This window comes from Hevea brasiliensis, chromosome 7 (genome assembly GCF_030052815.1).
Source record: "Hevea brasiliensis isolate MT/VB/25A 57/8 chromosome 7, ASM3005281v1, whole genome shotgun sequence".
Classification (NCBI taxonomy): domain Eukaryota; kingdom Viridiplantae; phylum Streptophyta; class Magnoliopsida; order Malpighiales; family Euphorbiaceae; genus Hevea; species Hevea brasiliensis.
Window position 1 is genome coordinate 8,087,845 of NC_079499.1, and position 8,990 is coordinate 8,096,834.

The following is an 8,990-nucleotide window of genomic DNA, read 5'->3' on the forward strand; positions in this document are numbered from 1 at the left end:
AATTACATAAGTTCATCATGGACATGAGATACAAATTAATTACAATTTGCTAATTTACATTACAACATAAGAAATAATTAACATATACAAAATATATGATATGCTTAATGTGAGCCCTATCTACATGCATTGCTGAGGAGGTGACAACTTTGAACACTTCTGACACTTCTGCAGATCTGGACTCTAAAAATCCTAGTCAAATGTTCACTGGGTTTTATCTTCAGTACCTGCGTGAAGGAAACAATCCATCAAGCTAAGCATTGCTGCTTAGTGGTGCAATAATATAATAAGAAAATAATATATACAAATAAAGAAATAAATGGATCATAATTTGGATACTCTAGAATTTAATCTAATTTAATATAATACTTCTAGTATCAACTATCTTTTGTTCTAATTTATTCTTCTTCAGAAGCGTTTAATTCCTAAATTCACAGTAATAATATACAATTCCCATAAATTCTAAAAATATTATTCTTAACTTTATGTTATTGGGAAAAAGTGCATTTGTAATGTTTATTAAAGTTATAATTTCTTTGCTAATCTTTTTTTTTTATCGCTTTCTGAATATTTCCTCTGTTATCTTAGATCATTTCATAACAATTAAAATTCTTAGAGTTATTTCATAATAGATAAATTTTAATATTAATCTAGTTCATTTTGGGTCTTTCAAATAAATAAGTTTTTTAGTGCTAATCTAATTTATTTCATATCTTTCTAACTCGTTTATTTAATTTCTAATATTTTAATTTTCTAATATTCTTAATTTATTTTATTGCCCAAGTAACTTATGATAGGCTGACTAAACTGGATAACGGGTCGTGGGCACTGGACACCGCAGTGTCTCGGGCCGTCATACCATGGGACATGTAAGCTCAGTACGTCAACCACGTATGCAATCAATATGACAAAAAGCCATGAAAACAGTATGGCTAAAACCCATGATAACAGATAATCAAGCATATAAGCCATGAATGCATGCATAAAACCATAAATACAGGCATAAAGCCTTACATAGTACTACTAAAATAATACCCTATTGGCATGCCAATCTATCCAATCTGACATACGTGTCTAGGCGATACATGGGCACATAGTACCATTAAGAGTTCATAAGTATCATTATTTCATTTTATGTTCCAATTATAATTTATAACGTTTTAATTTTTATTACTAGCAGAAGTATAAATTTTCTAAAATACAATTTTACCTAAATTATGCATTCATCATTTCATTCATTCATTATGTCACTAAAATTGATCACAATTTATAACAATTATTTTCATGTGTAATTGTACTCAAAGCATGTTTCCTTATCCTTTCTCCAATAATGAGAAATAAAGTCTCATTCATACATTCATTTATTCATTACACTATGCATATAAATTATCATTCATATTCCAAGTAATCCATGAACATTTCATGGATTTCAAATTTAACTAAATTTTCCTTAAATCCTAGAGTCACTCAACTTCAAGAATTTAAATTTATTAATCAAATTATCTATATTAACCATCCTAATAGTTTTTCTAATTTAGTATACCATTTCCTATATCATAGGGGTTACTATTCACATTACTATTTATTCAAAATGTTGACTTTTTCATATATAATAGGTATATTAATTCTAATTGCACTAAGACCCCATATTTTGGGTCCTAAAGTTATTGGCATTGATTGCTAATTGCAATTCAAAGCCTCCTAAAAGTATTTCCAAATTTTCAGTTTTTATGTCCTATGTTTACTATTCCATTTGTCTGTGCTAAAGTGAGAATTTGGCTAAACTTTCTTCATGAAAGTTGTTCCTTTATATATCTAGTTTAATTTCCTTTTTTGAATCACTCCATTTGGAGTTTTGTAACTCAAGTTATGGTCAAATAACCATAACTGGTTCATTTCCTAATTCTGTCTCTTTAATTAGGCAGATTGTGGCATTAACCTTTACTAATTCAATTGGATATGTTGCAGTTACTTTTAGGCTTAATGTTCTTCATATAATTTGTTGCCCTATGTCTTATGGTCACTTAAAAATTTTAATTACAATTCTTCAAGTTTTGTAGAATTAATTATAACAATTTAATTGGCCTAGACTCCAGTACCTTATGCCTTTAGGATCCAGATTCAGGTCAGTAGCTTTGATCTCCATTTCAGGATTCTTATGTTCATAATTTGAGGACAATGTCCAAAACAAAGTTAGATCCTTGTTTCTTAGGGTTCCGAATCAGTATGGCTCATCCTAATTGAAATTTTCTAGTGGGAGATATGCCTAAATAAGTGTTCTGGGGTCAAATGTTCCCTTAGAAAATTTCTAGAATACTGACTTAACCTAGTTAATTGACCTAGTTCCCTAGGTTTCTGGGTTTTGGTCAAAAGACCATTATTGTAGATCTATTTCTTGTGGAATTTTTGCCACTGGTTTTATTGCATTTTAATTTTTGTAGACCAAGTTATGGACATTTTACCAAAACTGGTCGGGTAGTCTATGTCCAAAAAATTCTGGGCAGAATGGTTCAAGTCAGTTTGTTGTCCTAATTTGAGTCAATAATTTCATTAGGTTAGAGGCATTTTGGGCTTGGTGTTCTCAATGAAAGTTGTATTCCTATGTCTAAGCTTTTCAATGGTATAAAATTCAGGTCATTTGGACCTGTATAAAGAGAGTTATGACCAAATGAACATATACTGTTCATTTGGTCATTTTTCTGCGTTTAGTGTTTGGATATCCAGATTGGACCAGCAAATTAGTCAACTTATGGATAGAATTTGGGAAGGCTTTCTTCATGAAAAATGGATTATTTTGAGTCTAGTTTCACTTTCAATGGCCTCATACCAATTAGAGTCACACAACTTCAGTTATAACTCAAAGAGTATACTGGACTCATAGGTCTAAATTTCCTGCAAGAAACATGCACTCCCAATATTCAATTTCCTCTAACTCCATTACTTCAATTGACATACATGACACTTCTAAACATCATCAAGCAATCTCAATTTGGTCAATTTCAAATAATTTCACAAAATCCCCAAATAGTTAGGTCAAAACCCTAACTCAAGGTTCACAACACATACAATTCCCATTCACTTTGATTTCTAACATATACAATCTCATCACATGTCTTCACTAACCAATTTAGAACCATTAAAGTCATCAATTTCACACAACCCTCATGGCTGCTGAAAATTTCAGTTCCCATACACTCAAGATTTCTTTTAAATTTTCTTAAGATTTTTACTTAGTTTGGCATGCTTTTACTAGTTGAAGAAGAAGAGAAAGTTGTTTGGTGCACTAACCTTGTGTGAGCAGAATTTTCTCTTGGTTAATCCTCAATTTTCCTTCACTTTCTAACTCTTTCTTGGCTGCCAAACACTTTCCCAAGAGATAAAATCAAGTTTTAGTGAAGATAACTAGGGCTTTTGGTGTGAGAGAAGGAAGAATTTCAAGCTTGAAAGCTTGAAAAATTTATGGGAAGTGTATCCATGGAGTTCGGCTGGTTTGGGGAAGATGAGGGGCAAATTGCTCTTTTAATTTTTACCTCATTTTATCTCTTTTTATTTGATTTATAATAGTTTGTTATGTGGTGATTGGTGGAGAGCTTTTTATGATGTCATAATTAAGTATTTACATTCATTTTCTTTTTCTTTCTCTTGTATTCATTTTTAATTAAATTTTTGGTAATATTTATTCACATTTTATATTATATAATTTATTTACTTAATTGGGCAAGTTGGCCAAAAATCATCTCTGATGACGAAATGACCAAAATGCCCTCCGTTTGGTTATTGAGCCAAAATCGTCTGTACCGATTGAATAAATTTTCTTAGTATTTTCTTGGCATTCTAATGCCATCTAAGGCTCAATAAGTCTTCACTGGAGTCCCAAAAATTAATTCACCGAATTTTCCTAGGGTTTAGGACTGCTAACTGTCTTTTACAATAGCTTCCCGTTAGGTCACCCATTGCCGGAGCACCAACTCATTTAACTTTATTGTATTTCATTTCTAAAATTTTTCCTTAATTTTTCTTACCATTATTTAATTTATTTATAACTCCTCACTCTAGTCTAAATTTAGTTCCAAACATTCTAGCTATCTGGACCGACACCAGTCACCAGAACAGTAGAATGTACGGACTTGCTAAAGTAAGGGTGTTACAGAGTTAATAACAAAATATCCTAACACTAAAAATACGAAATCCAATAAACTTCTAGTCACCGGCAACGGCGCCAAAATTCTTAATGGTTGCCGATTCCACCAAAAATTAACTAAAATTACCAGTAATGAAATATTTTCTGAATGATTGCAATAAGTGGTAATCCAAGTCGAACTCTAGAGACTGATTGAGTTACTAAATTTCGTGCTCGTGTGCAACAGAAAAAAAAAAAAAAAAAAAAAGAACAAAGGTAGGGGGGGGGGACAGGGTGGAGTTGTAACACTAAATCAAAAGAAATTAAGCTCAGAAATTAAAGAACTAAATTTAGATATAAAACTCTCAATTTAAACAAACTTCAGCCCAAGGTAATTCGCATTCCAATGCATGACTCAATCATAGACAAAAGAAATACAATTATCTCTTATTGAATACTTAACGTAGCTTTAGAAAATAGCGAGGTAAAACCCCCTAACTTCCCTATACTCATCAATTCGAGCCCAACACTCTTATTGACTCTAATTATTAACTGAATTGGTATTAAGCAATCCTCAACAATTTAATAACTGCTTTAAGAATAGGGGGGTGGGGGTGGGGGCAGGTTGGAGTTGTAACACTAAATCATAAGAAATCAAGTTCAGAAATTAAATAACTAAATTTAGATATAAAACTCTCAATTTAAATAAACTTCAATCCAAGGTAATTCGCATTCCAACGCATGACTCGATTATAGACAAAAGAAATATAATTATCTCTTATTGAATACGTAACGTAGCTTTACAAAATAGCGAGGTAAAACCCTTAACTTCCCTATACTCATCAATTCAAGCCCAACACTCTTATTGACACTAATTATTAACTGAATTGGTATTAAGCAATCCACATCAATTTAATAACTGCTTTAAGAATAGGAAGTAGTTAAGCTGAACAACGATTTATAAAGCATAAATCATTTAATTCACCCTATTGTTTCCTTAGGTTATTATCGAAAACTTGGATCATAATCAATAAAACCTAATTGCTACTCACATTCAATCTTACACAACAATTATGGATTATGAAGATAAACTAGCAATTTATCACATCAAACAATTAACTAATAGGCCTTTTTAGCAAATCATTTAATAGATTAGGAATAATGAAATCGAGAAACAATAGATATTCAAGAAGGCATAATTTAAATTAAGAACCTGGTCTCACAAATCATGTCTAAGAACTAGAATCCCTTGAACTGAATTTAGAACTTAGCCACTCATGTTCATGGCTTACAAAAGAAAAAAAAATGGAGAAATCTAAAACTATGGACATGAATGGAGAATGGAGGTGTAATAAAAGTGTCAAAGGTTTGAATGAATATCTCCGCTGCTGCCAAAGATAAGTTTTATAATGAAAAACCTAATCTCAAACAATAAGAACCAAACTTGGAAAATTTTTGAAATTCAAAAAGATAGATTTTCTATTTTGCAATCACGGCCAATTTTCAGCCACTTTCCTTCTTAATCTGTCTCCGCCTTCTTCAGGAAAGTTGTAGCCCTACTTTCTAGCTTTCCAACGAGTACTCATTTGCCCAAATCGGAGGTCTACAGCCCAAGTTATGGGCCAAAAACCAAAACCGGTTCTAACAAATGATCCAGCCCATAATTTTGACTTCATTGCCCTTTTTAACCACCAAAACGATGTAGTCTTGTCTTTAGCCCTTCATAGAAGTTGTAGAGATGGCTCTTAAGGTTCAATTGGGCCTAGGGTTGCTTCATTTGGACATCTAGAGCTCCAAATATAAAATAAATACCAAAACTGGTCGTGACACATCAAGTGTGGGCTTCTGTAATAAATTCATAGCTAATTTTAACAACCTTGAAGACAGATTTGGGCTTTGGTCCCTCTTTGTCATTTGTAGTGCTCTGACTTAGCTTTTCAACGAATTAAACAGCATTGGATTTGGAGACCCACAACTTTAGAAACACCTAAAAAATACAGCAAAGGTCAAATTAATGCAAATACTAAAAATTTCTCCATTTAACACAATTATTCCAACAATTCTCTAAAAATATGCCTAATTGATAATTATACTTTAATCAACTGAATTAGACATAAAAATACACTAGAAACACCTAATGTGATGGGAGTACAAATATTAATTATGCACTCATCAATCGCTCAAGAACAGAAGTCAAATGATGTAAACATGCATCAAATGAATCACTATACACAGTAAAATCATCTATGAACACCTCAATGCAATTATTAATGTAATCTGAAAATATGCTCATCATGAATCTCTGAAATGTGGCAGGTGCATTACAAAGCCCGAAGGGCATCCTTCTAAAAGAAAAAGTTCTAAAAGGGCAAGTAAAGGTAGTCTCCTCCTGATCTTCTGGTGCAATCACAATTTGATTATATCCAGAAAAACCATCAAGAAAGCAGAAATAAGACTTACCTGCTAACCGTTCAAGCATCTAATCATAGAATGGCAATAGGAAGTGATCCTTCCTTGTTATCGAATTCAGCTTGCGGTAGTCTATGCACATTCGCCATCCACGCTGAATCCTTATTAGAACAAGCTCATTATCTTGATTTGCTACCATAGTGACTCCTGATTTTTTTGGCACCACTTGGACTGGACTCACCCATTTACTATATGAAATTGGGTAAACAACCCCTGCATCCAGTAACTTCAAAATCTCCTTCTTCACAACCTCCATCATCTGTGGGTTCAACCTCTTTTGAGCTTCTATACTTGGTTTAGCATCATCCTCCAGTAAAATCATGTGCATGCACATTGATGGACTTATGCCTTTGATGTCAGCTATTGTCCATCCAATTGCTTCTTTGTGCACCCTCAGAACCCTAGTCAATCTTTCTTCTTGAATCTTTGTCAAATTGCTTGAGATGATAACTGGAAGTGTCTCATTGTCTCCTAAGTAAACATTCTTCAAATGCTCAAGTAAAGGCTTGAGCTCAAGAACCGGTGCCTGCACAACAAAAAGTAATAATTTTGTGTGAGATACAGGTAAGTCAATCTTTGATACTCCATACCTTTTTGGAACAGATTGTAATGACAGCAATGCCATTACTGTGTCTTGAACCTCTACACTTAATGGCTAATTGATACTAACTTCCTAAATTCCTTGATTAATCACCATTTCTAACTCATCCTCCATGCTTAACTCAAAAACATCCTGCACAAATGTATCGACAACATCAATAGAAAAGACAGAATGATCATCAGCAGGATACTTCATGGCAACAAAGATATTAAATTTGATAGTCTCTCCATCAAACTCCATAGTTAAGGTACCATCATCCAGATCAATTTTTGTCTTAGCAGTAATCAAAGCTGAGTTTGATGAGGCAACATTATCCTCCATATCCAAAATGTAGAAATCTGTAGGAAAAATTAACTCTCCAACCTGCACCAAATCATCGTCAACTACCCCCAATGGGTAAGCATTAGAACGATCAGCTAACTGAATAATGACACTAGTTTCTTTCAATGGACCTAAATTTAAAGTTTGAAAAACTGAATATGACATAACGTTAATAGATGCTCCTAAATCTACCATTGCACGTTTAAATCTAGAATCACCTATTTTGCAGGGAATAGAAAACGAACCTGGATCCTTACACTTAGGGGGTAATTTCCGCTGAATTAATGCTGACACATTTTCCCCAACACTGATCTTCTCATTATTCCTCAACTTGTGCCTTGTAGTGCATAATTCCTTAAGGAATTTAGCGTACCTGGGGACTTATTTGATCGCATCAAGTAAAGGTATATTAACCTCTACCTTTCTGAAAGTCTCTAAAATCTCTTTCTCTTGTTCTTCTCTCTTAGTCTTAGCCAACCTGCTAGGGAATGGAGGGAGAACAGAATTATTAGCCTTATTCAGTTCAAGTTCAACATTTACCTTAACTTCAGGAACTTTAGACTCTTTTGCTTCTTGCTTCTTCTTTTTCATTGACTCATGTGGAGTCTGATTATCAACTTCTTTCCCACTCTGCAACACTATAGCACTTGCATTTTCTTTGGGATTCATAACTATTTGTGATGGAAGCTTTCTAGAACCTTGAGCTTCAATCTTACTCACAGATGAAGCTAACTGACCAATCTGCTTCTCTATGTTTTGAATGCTATTTATGGTCTCCTGTTGAAACTGTTGTGTATTGCTAGCCAAAGCCTTAAAAATTTCATCAAGTGACATACCTTGATTTGAGGGAGGGGGAGGTGGTTGATTCACTTGTGGTCTCTGCTGCTGATATCGGTTTTGTATTGGTTGATTCCCATAACTCAAATTGGGATGATATAGCCATCTCGCATTATAAGAATTAGAAAAGGGGTTATACCTGCATTGTGGTTGTCCATAATTTCCTACTGCATTAGCATGTTGCATGGATTCATCCTCTTGTAACGTAGGACACATGTCAGTAGCATGACTCGAACCCGAACAAATTCCACATACCTTAACTGTTTGCATGTTCCCTATAGCTAATTGCCTCACCTAAGAAGTTAAATCAGAAATCTGTTTCTCAAGGTTAGATGTACTTACCTCATTAACCTTCTTAGGTGTGTGATCCATTCTCATTCCAAACTGTTGAGAGTTTGCTGCCATGTTAGCAATCAGCCTCCTTGCATCTTCTAGTGTCTTGTCAACCAAAGCTCCTCCACTAGTAGGATCTATCATACTGCAGTCCATTGGTAGAAGTCCCTCATAGAAATACTGAATCAAAAGCTACTCACCTATTTGATGATGGGGACAACTTGCACACAGCTTCTTAAATCACTCCTAACATTCATACAAACTCTCTCCATTGTACAGCTGGATGCCACAAATTTCTTTTTTTATGTT

The 8,990-nt window shown here is 33.7% G+C and overlaps 1 non-coding gene across 1 annotated transcript; it reads left to right on the forward strand.

Moving 5' to 3' along the window:
* Positions 1-8,883: 8,883 nt before the first annotated feature.
* LOC131181863 (small nucleolar RNA R71) lies at positions 8,884-8,990 on the forward strand. The gene has a single exon (XR_009150338.1). It is a non-coding gene; the product is annotated as a small nucleolar RNA R71 (small nucleolar RNA).